The following is a 16,522-nucleotide window of genomic DNA, read 5'->3' as shown; positions in this document are numbered from 1 at the left end:
TGTCTTGGATCCTGTCCCCGACTCAGTCAAGTTATTACATATCCATCACTCTTCTTTGTACTCCAGACACTGTGCTCTCAGTGTTCATTTGGTCAGATCCAGATTGTGAAGGCTACAGCAGTCATAAACAGGACTTGGGAGCCCAACTTTCCTTCTGGACCCCCATGAAGCTTCTCTTCCAGTCAGGTTCCTAATTTCTGGTGCTCCTGCTCAAAAGAGAGGGCCTGCTTTGAACCAGAGCCTATAATAAATGCCTACAGCTATGCCTTGATGGGAGATGGAAATTTTCATGTCAAGAGAACAGCGACCTGATAGACTGCATGACTAATCTAAATGAAATTGTCCACCTATGGGTCTTCACTCCTTAAAAGAAGACAAAGGGTGTGGGGGGTGTGTGTGTGTGTGTGTGTGTGTACAACTCTTAGGCTTAATGCACTGAATCTCTGCAAATAGAAGAGAGGAGAAGGTTATTAGCACATCATTTGGGCAATGTGAAGGACAGGGCTCTGTAGGGGAAAGCATCAGCTTAATGAAGGGCAACCTAAAACTCTATACAGCGTAAAAGGAGGGAGGCTGCGCTTTGGCATCATCTTGCAGGTTAACAGTTCCCAACAATCGCGCTGGGTCAGGAGCAGAAACGCAACATTCATCTTCTTTCCACGGGCTTCAGCCATAGGGGGAGAAAGGTGGTACCACACGTCTCTCCCAGTGGATGACGATGACGTATTCTAGGCCGATGACTGCGGAGGCTCCTGTCAAATGAGTGAAGAGAAAAAGGAAGTGGGGAGAGGAGGAGGGACTCCAGAAATGAAGCTGCAACAACCCTGGAATAAAAATGAGGGGCCATAATAAGAAATGATACGCACAATCACCTTGAAATTCAACCTTCTGCCCGTTTTTTTCCAATTTGCTTCTGATCACCTCTTTTATTATTTTGTAAATAAAGCAGGATGGGATAAATGAAAGAGAGCCCCTATAGGGTTCTATTTTTCACTCTCCTTTGTAGATTGTTTTAAATAACAATTATACCATAATAATCAAATCCACCATTTTTAGCTTTAGGAAGTGTTAACAACGGTGAAGGTCTTTGAAACACTGTATTCTCAAACCACAACTGGCCTCTAAGATTTCTTCTCTACAGAAAGACTTATCTGGTTGTGCCCATTACTTTCAATTTTGTTGGGGAAGGGGCATAACGTGCAGCATCTTGACTGTAAATGTCTGTGGGGAGTAACTGTCCAGGGAGCTACGCCGCAGCCTCTGGCAAGATCCGAGCTTTTCCTCTTTCGACCAGCAGGCGGCGCTGTTTTCCACGGCCACCGCCCCGCCCGCCTCTAAGGTCACTTCCGCTGCGGCCCAGCGAGGCTCTCCCCTGCCACGCCTTGTTGGTCTTTTTAGGCCAACTTTCTTCACCTAGCATACCCTGCTAGCGTTTCTGAACCACAGTGCTCTTGCGACAGTTTATGCTACTTGAAAACTTCCTTCCTGAATCATTTGTGAAAGTGGAAATTCTTAAGAAAACGAAACAACCCCCCACCACCACCCCGTATTTGGGATTGCGTCATCGCAGATTTTTTTTTCAAATGCACTTCAATTTAAGTTAAATAAAAAAAGCTTCTGACTCAACAAAGAAGGCAATATATGTTGAAACTCAGAATGCTTTAAAAAACAAATTCCCCTTCCTGTTTATTCCAGACGCTTCTGCGGGTTTAGAGAGCGGGTCGCGAAAATTCAGCTGCGGCGCCATCTGCTGGAAGCGCCGCGACGCTGCAAGGAGCTTGCCGGCGAAGGAGGAGACAGGTTGCAGGTGAACGTCCGGCCCTTTGCCCAGAGAAGGCTCTGACACCAAGGTAACATTCAAATGCAGTCCGCTTGTCTAAAAAGAGACCAAATTGACCCTGCAAGAAAATGGCCTCAGTTTTGAGGAGCCCTCCGGCCTAAATGAACTGGCATATGGTCTATGGGTGTTAGGAAAACCTGGGGCTTCAGAGGAAGAGGAGGCTTAATTCATTTCATTACCCAGCCCCCAGCCCTGGCATGTTCTCAGGTGCAGCGCTCAGAATTAAAACCGTATTTTCCATCAGTGAACATAAGGAGTTACAAGGTGCAGAAGTCACAATGTATTTATTCTGTTGAATGGAAGGAACGGATTTTGCTGAATGGAAGGAATTTTAAAAGATGAAGAGGGTGACAGAAATTAAATTAATCTGGGAGTGGGGATGTGTTAGAATGTGGCCTTGGCCATGGTGTGATACAAGGTCACTAAGACCCACTACCATTTTCCAAACTCTTAAGTCAGTTCTGATTTACTTGATGATTTTTCTATTTAGGAGACTGCAGGCTCTTTCCACACCAGGATCTAAACCTATTTGCAAACACATTTATATACATACTCCAAAACAAACCTCAATTTACCATTGCTGGGAACTTTGTTAAAGGTCACAATCAGAAAACTCCTGGGGAACTGGAAGAAAACAAGATTTAGAGCAGAAATACAATTGGCCCACCCATCTGGAAAAATAGGGTGTCACTGATAGGAAACATTTGTAATAGGAAAATGTTATCAAACATAGTCCTCACCCTCCAGAACTTGATAATAACATTCTAACAAAAATGAGTTTTTGTTTTCTGGGATGAGCTCATAATGGGTTTCCTGAAAAAGATGAAGTAGCTTTACCAACAATATAAACCTGTTGGAACCTAACTGGTGATGTAGTTCTTGGGGTCCATGTCATGTCACTTTTGTATACAGTCAGTGTTTTATAGAGACATCCTTTGGTGCTTGTATATCTAAGCCCTCATGTATGAGACCTACCTGATTCTACTGCCATAGTGAATAGTGTCACAGAGAAAATGTTAACCGTCCAATGGATGCTGGAAGAAAATAAACTAGGAAATCAGGATGAGAAATAAAATGACAATCCACTGTGGTGATGTAAGAAAGGACTGTATCAGAGAAGAGTCAGTATATTTTCTATTTTGAATGAGCAAAGAGTTATTGGGTGTCAAATTGTCACCAGTAGAGGAATTATTTAATGGCTGATGCCGCATCTGTTAGACCTCGCTTCTACTACGGTATTTGTTGAGGAGAGTCTTTCATAGAAATAAACGACTTATAACATATCAGTAGAGTGAGTGGTGACATGCTGTGGAATTGAGCGTCTCTTGGTGAAGGTACTTTTACGGTCTCTGGCTTGGAACAGTGCAGGAGGGGAGCAGAGGTGGAACACGGAGACCCAGACATGGTCTCATGGTCTCTCCCTTTTGCATGGCACAAAGCAGTCCCTAGAAACTGAATTTTTCGCTTCTATGGTGTTTCTTCTTTCATTAACTTGTTTGTTTAGAGGGTGCCTGCACCCTCAGAACAGAGCCACATATACAAACTACCCTGGCCTTCCTCACAGATGTCTCAAGAGTATTCATTGGGTGCTATTTCTGGTGAACCCAATATAAAAAGTCTACCCATTCTCCCAGCAGTTGAGCTTGGGATTCAAATATTTCGTGTTTGGAAGAAAACACACACACACACACAAGGGAAATTTTTTTCTAGAGATGACCTCTCCCTTGACTTTCAGCCTGTTCTAAATTGAGCTTTTGAGAGAAATGTGATCCTTCTTTCAAAAACATGAAACAGATTGAGTTTAGTAGAAGTTTCTATCTGGACCTAAGGGTTAGGTAAGTGTGTCTCTCGTGGAGAAAATCCTGACTTCACAGAGGACTTGCCTTAACAATGTCAGTTCAGCTCACTGCTGTTCTCTCAGCACCACAGTCGTCTTCTCCTCCCTCCCTGCAAAATGTCAGGCCAACTCCTGCTCATCAGTGGGCCTCGTCCTTCTGGCTACTTCTCCAAGATTTCCTTGACTTCCCCAGGTGAAGGGAGGGTGCCCCTGCTGAGTGCCCTTCAGCTTGTGGTTCCCCATCATAGCTCCGTCACAGCATATTGTCATTGCTTATCTGTTTCCCATAACAGACTCTTCAATCCTGTCAAGACAGGGTTAAGGCGATTATTATGTTTATTTTGCATCCTCAGGGCCTAATTAGTGCTTCAGATCAAGCAGATAATTAGATAGGAATTCAGCATACAGTGATGACAAGAAAGGGTGTTTCTGATGGAGGGACTAACGTGAACACACAGAGGTATAGACGTGGAAGAATGGCCTGCAGCCTGAGTGTGGTTTGGCCAAAGCCTGAAGCCCCTAGCTCCATTTTTTAATTAAAGGCAATGGCTAAGAGGAGATTAGGTGGGAAGGAGTCTGAGGTGGCTACGAATATTGTGACGGTTTGTTTAAGGCAGTGGTCATCAGAAGTTGAAATAGGTGCGAATGATGACATTTCTGGGGTATTGTCTGTCAGATAAGTACTGTACGTGTATTTTCATTAACAAGGTAGAGTCACAGAACTAGCCCATTTCCCTTATGAAAAATACCACTATGTTGGCAAAACCGGTCTACATGATCAAACTAGGCAGTTAAGTAGGCTTATTTTCTATTAGGAAAAGTTAGCCTGCATGTAAAATAATTTTTTTTGGTAATTGTTTATTTTTGGCTGTGCTGGGTCTTTGCTGCCGTGAGGGCTTTCTCTAGTTGTGGCGAGCAGAGGCTACTCTCTAGTTGCGGAGCGCTGGCTTCTCATTGCAGTGGTTTCTCTTGTTGCTGAGCACAGGCTCTAGGGTGTGTGGGCTTCAATATTTGCAGCACGTGGGCTCAGTAGTTGGGCTCCTGGGCTCTGGAGCACAGGCTCAGGAGTTGTGGTCACGGGCTTAGTTGCCGTTTGGCATATGGGATCTGCCCGGATCAGGGATCGAACCAGTGTCTCCTGCATTGGTGAATAGATTCTTTACCACTGAGCCACCTGGGAAGCCCCTAGCTCTGTTTTTAAATTAAGAACACTATATCACTTTAAGGTCTTCCAGCACCTCACTTGTGACTTCTTATTCTAAGACAGTCACTGTCCAGGGCACAGAGGGTTGCTGGGAATCTGTTCAGGGGATGAAATAAGGCGCTGCCCTTTTTGACATTTCTTACTGGGATCTCAGGAGACTCTGCCTCGGGCATAGTACATTCTCAAATCATTCCTTCCTTTGGTAACAAATCAGAGTTCAGGGTGGCTGAGGAGTGCCTTTCCCTTGTGAAGGGTCAGAACAGTTGGAAAGAGGAGGCTGGAAAAAGAGAAGGCAGCTGCATGTCAGCCGTGCCCCGACAGATCACTTCCAGGAGAGGACACGTTTGGTAGCTCAGAATCTGGAAATGGAGCCTCTTATACTATCTATGCTGTGTACCCTAAGGGTGCCTAGATCCCAACTTGAAGGCTGTGTTTCTGTTTTCATTGTTGTTGTTCTTTTAATTATTTATTTGGCTATGCTGGGTCTTAGTTGCAGCACGTGGGATCTTCCTTGAAGCATGCCCTATCCTGCAGCATGTGGGTGTGCTCTTAATTCCCTTACCAGGAATAGATGGAAGCTGGGCCTCCTGCATTGGGAGCATAGGCTCTTAACCACTGGACCACCGGGGAAGTCCCTGAAGATTATGGTTTAAAAAAAAAACCTGGATTTTATCCTACAGAACAGTGGTCTCCAGAGTGGAGTATATAAAAGGTACAGAAAGGAAATATTACAAATTCTGATTATACTTGTTAAATGTCATCCTCTTAAACTCTCTATATTGGTAGATGTTTATGATTTGTATAAAATAGAAGCATAATAGTGTATAAATAAATTAGGTGTGTGTGTGTATCAGAGGATGTGCAAACATTAGTCTGCTGATAGGCACATGCAATTAAAAAGCCTGTGGACTACTTTTAGGGACAGTGAAGAGTCACTGAAAGTTTCCAAGTGAGGGAGTGAAAATGAGCCCCATTGTTGCCTGCATCTGAGAATGAGGAGCAGTGCCCGGCCTGCAGGGAGACACGTGAAGGTACTCCCTCCTTCAGAGCTGGCAGCCTGGCTGACAGGTTCAAAAGCAAGTAACAGCAGTGAGTGCTTGGCTAAGCATGGGGGGACAAAAAGGAATCAATGTAAAAGAATGCGGAGGGGCTTCTCTGGTGGCTCAGTGGTAAAGAGCCTACCTGCTAATGCGGGAGACTCAGATTCGATCCCTGACTTGGGAAGATTCCACATGCCTCGGAGCAGCTAAGCCTATGTGTCACAACTACTGAGCCCACGCGCCCCAGAGCCCATGCTCTGCAACTAGAGAAGCCTCCACAGTAGGAAACCTGAGCACCGTAACTAGAGTAGCCCCTGCTCTCCCCAGCTAGAGGAAGGCTCTCACAGCAACAAAGACACAGCATGGCCAAAAATAATAAATACATAATTTTAAAAAAATAAAAGAATGTTGAGAGAGCAGTTGTTTTTTTATTGTTTTTAAACATGTATTTCCTACAGAAAGAGCTGAATTTTCAGTAAAGCCCTAAGACGGTGATAGTCTCACCTTGCTATTTTATACGTTTCAAATTCCAAGCATTCTGTTTCGTTGTTCCTTTTTCTCCGTTTTTAACCACCAAATTCATGTTTTATTTCTGATTGCGGGGACCATACTCTTCCGTTCTTAGAAAGTGAAAAAAAGTGAAAGTTAGTTGCACAGTCATGTCCGACTCTTTGTGATCCCATGAACTGTAACCTGCCACGCTCCTCTGTTCATGGACTTCTCCAGGCAAGAATACTGGAGTGGGTTGCTGTTTCCTTCTCCGGGGATCTTCCCGACCCAGGGATCAAACCCTGGTCTCCTCCATTGCAGGCAGATTCTTTGCCAACTGAGCCACTAGGGAAGCCTTGCCACACTATTTTCATTTCAAATTCCAAGCATTCTATTTAGTCTTTCGTTTTTCTCCATCTTGAACCACCAAATTTATGTTTTATTTCTGATTGGTTTGGGGATCATGCTCTTCAGTTCTTAGAAGAAATACCTAAAAGCTGAGAGTTTGTGATTAAGAAGGGTTATCTATTATATTGGTCTTTCAGAAGATGTCAACATAATGGTTAATATGTCCAGGGAAAAAGGAAGTTAGGGGAGTAACTTTAGTACCTTCTTCATATTTAGAAATTCTACTGTGATCAGAAGTTCCCAGAGGGAGAGGCATTTTAAAAAGTTCCCAAAGAACATCATAATAAGGCATAATGATACCTTAACAGTTGTGTATAATAGATGCATTCTCAAAGGATTTTCATGGTATTATCCTTGCATTCTCACTAGTTATGTCTCTTTTGAGTGTGAAGGTGATAAAAGAGGTCCAGAAGCGTCCCAGGCTCCATCTGAATGGAAGCTTAGACTTCCTGAAAAACAAAAACACTGTTGGAAAAGAATCCTGGAACGTTCGTCCAGATGCTTACTTCGATCCCTCCCTACTCACAGTAACACCATAGGTTTTTTTTTTTTTTTAATATTGATTTTATTGCATCATTTTACTGATTAGAATGCCAGATATAGTGGATATAAATATGAAAAGAATCAAATTTTTACAAATAATACTTTGCTGCTACACTATTGAATAATTAGTGGAGGTTGCAATTATAGTACAGCTTTAAATAACATTCTCATAATGGATTTAACACCGTGAACCAACCAGGGCCTAAGGTTTAAAGTTCTGCAAAGAGAAATCTGGGACAGTGTGAAAACTCAGAAAGTTCATCCTTCAGCTACGTGCTTCTTTTAACCGTAAATCCAGCGACAGAAACATTCACAAAACTTGCAGTGACCCCTGATGAGAAATCTTTTAAGAAACAGGCAAAATAATAATATGGAAACTTGGGTTAGTTTTCCAGGTAGACTCGTTCCATCCCATCCCTGTCTAGTCCTATCCTTCCTACCTGAGAACTCTGTACCTGAAGTGCATTATTATATATCCATAGGCGTTGTTTTAGCCATTTAACAGAAGAAAAAAACAAGACTTGGGCAAGATAAATATACTTGCCAGTACACAATTGCTAGGTGGCAGACTTAGAATTCAGCTGATGTCTGTTTTACTCAAAGCCTGTTTGACTGCCTTGGGAGGCACTTGGTAATTTTTGATGGAGGAGTCTGAATAGTGTGGTAGAGTAGAAGACAGATAACACAGGGTTTGGTCACTCATTATTCAAATATTTATTGAAGAGGGTGGGACTCCTAGGTGTGGTAGAGTGAGGAGGTGGGCAAATCAACTCTCCCAAAAAGCAACTACAAAGTTGGAAAAAATTGATGAGGACAACCATTTTAGGACCTTGAAAATCGACCAAAGGCATAGAATAATATGAGAAGTGTTTGTGTTTGAACAATTGCTGAAATGTAGTAATAACAGTGGGAATCTGTGACACGCTTGCTTGAGGATGCTCCCATTTTCCAGCCCTGCCGCCAGCCTAGTCACCATGGAGATTTTGCCAGAGTCAGAGGGCTAACTTAATATGGAGCAGGAGAGGACCAATGGTTCTACTAACTCAAGATTGTAGTTGTGGTTGGGGGAAGAGTATTCCTGGCTGAGGTATGTACATTTGCAGCTGAGAACAGAGGACCTAAGATAGCCACATACTCCTGGCTGACCTCGAGGATTTGTACATGGAGGAGCTATGAAAGGGCCCAAAGGAAAGTAAAAGTAAAAACTCAAATAGGATTGAAAACAGCCTGAACTTTAAATGTGCTCCCCTGCCCACACCCGTTACCAGAGGACAGAAGCCAATTTCTGTCCGAACACTAGCTAACCATTAGGCCACTTAGACACAGGGATGACTGCTAGGAAGCCAGACTTGAAAAGTAAAAACAAGAGAAAATAAGCTGAGTAGAGATGCCAGTAGCCGTACCTTTCAAAGGGGACAGATTTGATTGGTTTAACTAAAGCAAGTTACTAAACACAAACACAGAAGATAGCCTGGAGGGAGAAAAAATTGGAATCCAGAGTTGTTGCAGTACAATATTTAAAAATCTAGCTTTCAAATAAAATATGCAAAGAGGTAGGAAAGTATGACCCATTCTGAGGAAAAGCAAAAATCAGTAGAAACTCTCTCTGAATGTCCCCAGAAGTTGGATTTAGCAGGCAAAGATATCAAAGCAGTTATGTTCAAAGAACTAAAAGAAATTGTGTTTAAAGAATCAAAAGAAAGTAGGACAGTGATATTAATAAATGAAGGTACTCAATAAGAAAACACATTATTTAAAATTTTTTAAATGACTAAAAATGTAGAAATAAGCAATACTTGAAAAATTTTCCAGGAGTAGAAATAAGCAATACTTGAAAAATTCACTAGGAGGGCTGAAAAGCAGATTCAAGATAGCAGAGAAAAAGAAGCAGTGAAATTTGAAGAGAAAGCAACAGAAATTATCTACTGAAGAACAGGAAGCATGAGAATGGAACAAAAGTGAATGGAGCCTCAGACACTTGTGGGACAACAGATCAACATACGTGTAATGGAAGAGGAAAGAAAAGGTTAGAAAAAAAATTTGAAAAAATAATGTCTGAAAACTTGTCAAATTTGATTGAAAACATTAATCTACACAGGCATGTATCTCAACCAACCCAACTAGGATAACTACAGAGATCCATACCTAAACACAGTATGCAAACTGTTAAAAACAAACAACAAAAAATCTTTAAGGCATCAAAGGAAAACCACCATCATGTACAATGGAACATCAGTGTCATTACTAATTTCTCATCTGAAACAATGAAGGCTGGAAGGCAGTAGAATGGAATATTCAAAGTGTGAAAGACAAAACTATCTACCAAGAATTTTTTTTCAACCAGGACTTTTATATCCCACAAAGCTTCATTCAAAAATGAAAGAGAAATTAAGATATACCCAGATAAGCAATTTTGAGGAACCTGCCCTCAAGAAGTGCTAAAAGGAGTTCTTCAGGCTGACAGGAAAGGATATCAGATGGTATTAATAACTCAAATCCAAAGGAAGAAATGAATAAATAAAAATTTTTAAAAAGAAGAAATGAAGAGCACTGGAAATGGTTTAATATAAAGGATTATATAGTGCTATAGCTCTGTACTCAATATTTTATAATATCCTATAAGGGAAAAGAATCTGAAAAAGAATATATATGTATATTTCTGAATGAGTTTGCTGTCTACCTGAAACTAACGCAATGCTGTGAATCAATTATACTTGAATGAAAAAAAGACAATATAAATATATATTTCTTGTTTCTTCACAAAACGTCTTTTAAAAATATGAAATTGTATGAAGCAATAATTATAACACTATACTGATGAGTCATAACATGTGAAATAATATAATACCTAATAACATATTGGGTAGTATAGATGTAACTATATGATAAATAATATTAAGTGTTAATATGAAGATATATTTGAGATATTAGTATATATTAAAGCACAAAGGAAGGTGTGGGTAGAGTTATATTGGACCAAAGTTTCTGTATTTTCCTGAAATTAAGTTACTATTAATCTGCAATAGATAGTAGTGAGTTAAGATGTATTTTATAATCTGTAGAGTAACCATTAAGAAAATAATTTTAAAATATATGGTAAAACTACATAAGACTTAAATGGCACATTAAAAATATTTATTTAACACAAAAGTGGCACTGGTTCAGGGTGGCTATAGTGGAGATAATGAAAAGTGAAAATGCAGTGGATGTGTTTCAAGGTAGAGCTAATGGGATTTGCTGACATCCTGATGGGAGTGATAGTGAGAGAGTCAGTGATGACTCCACAGTTTTGGGCCCAGGTGACAGGAAGAATGACATTGCAATTAATTGAGATGGGAAAGGGAGGAGCATGTTTAGGCAGAAAGATTAAGAATTTAGGTTTAAGAATCTATTAGATATCTAAGCAGAGAATTCCATGGGCAGTTGGATATATGGGTCTGCAATTCTGGAAAGCATTCTAACTTGGTGACTTATGTATCTATCGGACTTCCCTGGTGGCTCAGGCAGTAAAGCGTCTGCTTACGATGTGGGAGCAACCCGTTCCAGTATTCTTGCGTGGAAAATTGAGTGGATGGAGGAGCCTTGTAGGCTACAGTCCATGGGGTCGCAAAGAGTCGGAAATGACTGAGCGATTAAACTTTGAAGTATCTATAGGTGTACAGTTCAGTTCAGTTACTCAGTTGTGTCCGACTCTTTGCAACCCCATGGACTGCAGCACGCCAGGCTTCCCTGTCCATCACCAACTCCCAGAACTTGCTCAAACTCATATCCATCGAGTCGGTGATGCCATCCAACCATCTCAGCCTCTGTCGTCCCCTTCACTTCCTGCCTCCTATCTCCCAGCATCAGGTCTTTTCCAGTGAGTCAGTTCTTTGCATCAGGTAGCCAAAGTATTGGAGTTTCAGCTTCAGCATCAGTCTTTCCAGTGAATATTCAGGACTGATCTGCTTTCGGATTGACTGGCTTGATCTCCTTGCAGTCCAGCAGACTCTCAAAAGTCTTCTCCAACAGCACAGTTCAAAAGCATCAATTCTTCAACACTCAGCTTGCTTTATAGTCCAACTCTCACATCCATAAATGACTACTGGAAAAACCATAGCTTTGACTGGACAGACCTTTGTTGGCAAAATAATGTCTCTGCTTTTTAATATGCTGTCTAGGTTGGTCATAGCTTTTCTTCCAAGGAGCAAGTGTTTTTTTTTTTTTGGAGCAAGCATCTTTAATTTCATGGCTGCAGTCACCATCTGCAGTGATTTTTATCACAGACAGAAAATAAAGTCTGTTACTGTTTCCATTGTTTCCCCATCTATTTGCCATGAAGTGATTGGACCGGATGCCGTGATCTTAGTTTTTTGAATGTTGAGTTTTAAGCCAGCTTTTTCACTCTCCTCTTTCACTTTTATCAAGAGCTCTTCAGTTCCTTTTCACTTTCTGCCATAAGGGTGGTGTCATCTGTATATCTGAGGCTATTGATATTTCTCCCAGCAATCTTGATTCCAGCTTGTGCTTTATCCAGCCTGGCATTTCACATGATGTACTCTGCATGTAAGTTAAATAAACAGGGTAACAATATACAGCCTTGACATACTTCTTTCCCAATTTGGAATCAGTCTGTTGTTCCTTGTCCAGTTCTAACTGTTGCTTCTTGACCTGCCTACAGATTTCTCAAGAGGCAGGTAAGGTGGTCTGGTATTCCAGTCTCTTGAAGAATCTAACACAGTTTGTTATGATCCACGCAGTCAAAGGCTTTGGCATAGTCAATAAAGCAGAAGTAGATGTTTTTCTGGAACTCTCTTGCCTTTTTGATGACCCAACGGATGTAGGCAATTTGAGCTCTGGTTCCTCTGCCTTTTCTAAATCCAGCTTGAACATCTGGAAGTTCTCAGTTCACATACTGTTGAAGCCTGGCTTGGAGAATTTTGAGCATTACTTTGCTAGTGTGTGAGATGAGTGCAATTGTGTGGTAGTTTGAACATTCTTTGGCATTGCCTTTCTTTGGGATTGGAATGAAAACTGACCTTTTCCAGTCCTGTGGCCACTCCTGAGTTTTCCAAATTTGCTGGCATATTGAGTGCAGCACTTGAACAGGATCATCATTTAGGATTTGAAATTGCTCGCCATATTTGTAGTGCTTCCCAAGGCCTGCTTGACTTCACACTCCAGGATGTCTGGGTCTAGGTGAGTGATCACACCATCGTGGTTATCCGGGTCATTAAGACCTTATTGTTTAGTTCTTCTGTGAATTCTTGCCACCACTTCTTAGTCTGTTCTGCTGCTTTTAGGTCCTTACCATTTCTTCCTTTATCGTGCCCATTCTTGCCTGAAATGTTCCCTTGATCTCTCCAGTTTTCTTGAAGAGATCTCTAGTCTTTCCCATTGTATTGCTTTCCTCTACATTTTTTCATTGTTCATGTAAGAAGGCCTTCTTATCTCTCCTTGCTATTCTCTGGAACTCTGAATTCAGTTGGGTATATCTTTGCCTTTCGTACACAAGTGGAAATATTGACCTTTAATAAGAGCGTGGACAGTTTATTGTCAGAAGCTAGAAGACAGGCAGGAGTGTGTGGGACAATCACAAATAGGTAAAGGGTTAAGAAGAATTATCCCAAATTTTGAAATTGTGCTAACAGGATTACTGGGTATCTTTTTAGTGAAGAGCTGGGCTCTGTCCAGCAGGCCCTCTGGGGATTGTCTCATTTTCTAAGGGCAGCCACCTTTGCTTGACTTTCTACTTATTACTGATTAGGATTTTTTTTTAAAGGTATATTTATTTATTTTTGGCTGAGCTAGGTCTTCGTTGCAGTGCATGGGCTTTCTCTAGTTGTGGCAGGCGGGGGCTCCTTTTTGTTGTGTAAAGACTTCTCACTGGGATGACTTCATTTGTTTCGGAGCACAGGCTCTAAGCGGGTTGGCTTCAGTAGTTGTGGTGCATGGGCTTGGTTGCCCTGCAGCTTGTAGGGTCTTCCTGTATCAGGAATCAAACTCGTGTCCCCTGCATTGGCAGGAGGATTCTTATCCTCTGGACTACCAGGGAAGTCCTGATTAGGATATTTAACAGTCCTGTTTCTTATAGAAAACTTACAGTGACGCACGTAGTGTTCATCCGAGAGAAATACAAATGGTGTTGGCCCTATGGAAAAGATAGCCTCACAGGTTATGATTTTTTTTTGTTTTCTCTTGAAGGGCATTAGTCAGTTTTGTTTCTACTTAGCAGTCTTATTCTAACATTTTTAAGGTACCTTTCCTGATGAAATATAACAACTCCTGTTCCTTAAATGCTCTTTGCACCAACTTTATCATTTTACTGGTTCCTTAGTCAGTAAATCTTGAGCTCATGTTTAATTCTATATTTATATGTTGTGATTTTAACTTTTTAAAATCTATTTATTTATTTATTTGGCTGGGTCAGGTCTTAGTTGCAGCAAGCAGAATCTAGTTTCCCAACCAGGGACTGAACCCAAGCCCATGCACCAGGAGCTTAGAGTCTTAGTCATTGGACTACTAGGAAGTCCCATGATTTTAACTTTTTGAAAATTATGTTTTAGCAAGGAAAGCATAACATTGGGAGCTTGTGGAGAGCCTCTTCTGATTGCTTCTATTTTCCCAGTGAATAAAGTTGCAAAGTTATGAACTGAGAGTGAGAATGGGAAGAACTTTGGAGGGTTTGAGGATCCAGAAGAAGACGTTAAAAAAAATGTTTAGGAGAATGGGAACGTGAAGGGACTTAGGGAAATACAGTATTACTGCTAAGCAGTGGAAGGCCCCCTGGAGGTTAGTGATCATGAATTTTAAGTGGATCTGTCAGCCTGCCATAGCCATACCTGTAGGCAGGGGGTAGGTAGAGATTTAATTAGCTTTGAAGTTTTGCTAAGTGAACACGACAAAGAAAATGGAATTAGGGAGTTGCAGATGTAAGCAAGAGTGTAAGATTATAGTGATAGACTGTGCAAGGAGAGGTGTGAGGACATACAAGGGTAAAGGACAGTGAAATGGTGGCAAGATTGGCGTCTCTCAGTCTCCTTAAAGGGAAGGATTGTTGGGATTGGTTTTTTCTTGCTGGAAAGGTGGAGATGGTGATTGGATGGTGGGATGCTTAAAATGGAAAATTTGACCCCACTGGGGTCAGTGGGGTGGGGATACTTATTAAAGCTAAGAAGTAAATGGGCGGATGGAAAAACCCACAAATTTGAATAAAAGGGAAGAGATATAGGATAGTAACTCAAACTATTTGGTTTGGGAGTAATTTGTGTTAACAAAGAGAATTAAGGGTCAAGCAAAGGGGTTAATTAATAAAGCAAGTTCCCAGAGGCTGTCAGCAGGAATATAAACTAGGATCCAAGTGGGTGGGATTAGTATTAATAAAATTGGAGGGGACCTTAGTGAGAAAAGTGGGAGGATAATACATGGAACAAGAAAGACAAAACAGTTGTGGAGGATGGGATGAAAGCTATTGGAGCTCAGATTGAATCCTTTAATCCTATCACTACATTAGGAATCTAGGTTATCTGCTGGGAGTGAGCAGGTAAATGAAGATTAGGAGCTTGAAGGATACAGAAGCAATGGGGAGCACCTCTTTCCTTGGGAAAGGAGGAGTAAAAAATGGATAAGAGTCATACAGTGGTGAGGGGTGAAGACTGAGAGAATGATAGATTAGCTTAACTTCCTGTGTCTCTGTAAACGTGGAAAGCACAATGAGCTACTTCTATGGGTTGATTTATATAATGTAGCAGGTTACAAAATTGATCACATAGAAACAATGGTACTTTAAATCATTCTTGAGCTCCAGATACAGACCCCCTTACTTACTAAATCTACTTGTTTGTTCTGATGGTGTCCAAAACTCTCTACTGGAAGGCCAAAAGCAATCTAGCTTCAGCCTCTTATAAAAATAAATAAGTAAACAGAAGTAACCCTGACCCCCATGCCTCTGGTATTTCCTATTACTATTGCCCACCTAGGCTCCAGAGACAGGAAATTCAGAGCCTTTTCCTATTCCTCACTCTCCAATCCAATTAGAAACTAATTTCTACAAATTCTACATTATAAATGCCTCTAAGAATTTGATGCTCCTATTGGGATTAATTATAAACTGTTGTGAAATAACAGTCATATTTTGTGTCAAGACAAGAAAAATCTAAACATAAAAAAATTCTTGCTGCCTGTTGTCCTCCCCTCCCACTGTACATTGTGTCTCTACATCATGATTGACTAAACCTCCCGCATCAGCAGGAATACCTGCTCAACCATAAAGAGAAACCTCCTAGCATCAACAAGACAACTCCTTAAAAGATAACACTCTTTCTTGAGCTTGTAAAGGGTCACATGACCTACCACAATGACACCTAGATCTCGATCATGTAAACTGTCAGTAATACTTCATTTAGTGTACAGCCCTCTGTCTCAAGAAACTTACATGTGGTGCCTTGACTTCTGATGGACAGAAGAGTTGTCAGAGCTTTCTGAGTTGTGCTTTCTGGGTTATGACCCTCAAATTTGGCTCAAATAAAATTTTCCATTCCTTTCTTAGATTGATTGACTAATTTTTCATTGACACTGTCCAGAATCTTAGGTTTGCATATGCCAAATTGGGACATAAGGGAATGAGGCAGACTGGTTGTGCTCTAACTCAAGCATAGAGGAAACTAGCTCTCTCAGATTAAGTTCCTTGGATGGCTAAAGTGTAATGGGCTTACAGTCTCCAGTTCCAATTTGTACAGGAGCACAATATGTGGTCTCAATACATGGGGCCTTGGCACTTCCCTGGTGGTCTAGCAGCTAACACACTTAAGTTCCCAATGCAGGGAGCCTGGGTTCAATCCCTGGTCCGGGAACTAGATCCCATGTGCCACAACTAAAAATCCTGCATGCTGCCACTAAGACCTGGTGCAGCCAAAATAAATAAATATTAAAGAAAGAAAGAAAAGAAACAGCAATATACACTTAAAAAAATTACTTGAAATGTGTCAATACTTGAAATGTCTTAAAATGGATATCTAGTCTAGACTTCTTTCCTCAAGACGGTTTTGAGTCTCAGTATCCTTTTCTGCCACTGGACTGTTGTCAAGCTCTCCTAGTTCTACCGAGGCTAGATTCCCTAATGTAGAAACTTGAGGATTTGTGTTGCAAGTCCTGGTCCCTTTCCACCCTAGGATTCTTATGCA

The sequence above is a fragment of the Dama dama genome, chromosome 3 (genome assembly GCF_033118175.1).
Source record: "Dama dama isolate Ldn47 chromosome 3, ASM3311817v1, whole genome shotgun sequence".
Classification (NCBI taxonomy): domain Eukaryota; kingdom Metazoa; phylum Chordata; class Mammalia; order Artiodactyla; family Cervidae; genus Dama; species Dama dama.
Note: the sequence above shows the minus strand (reverse complement) of the source record.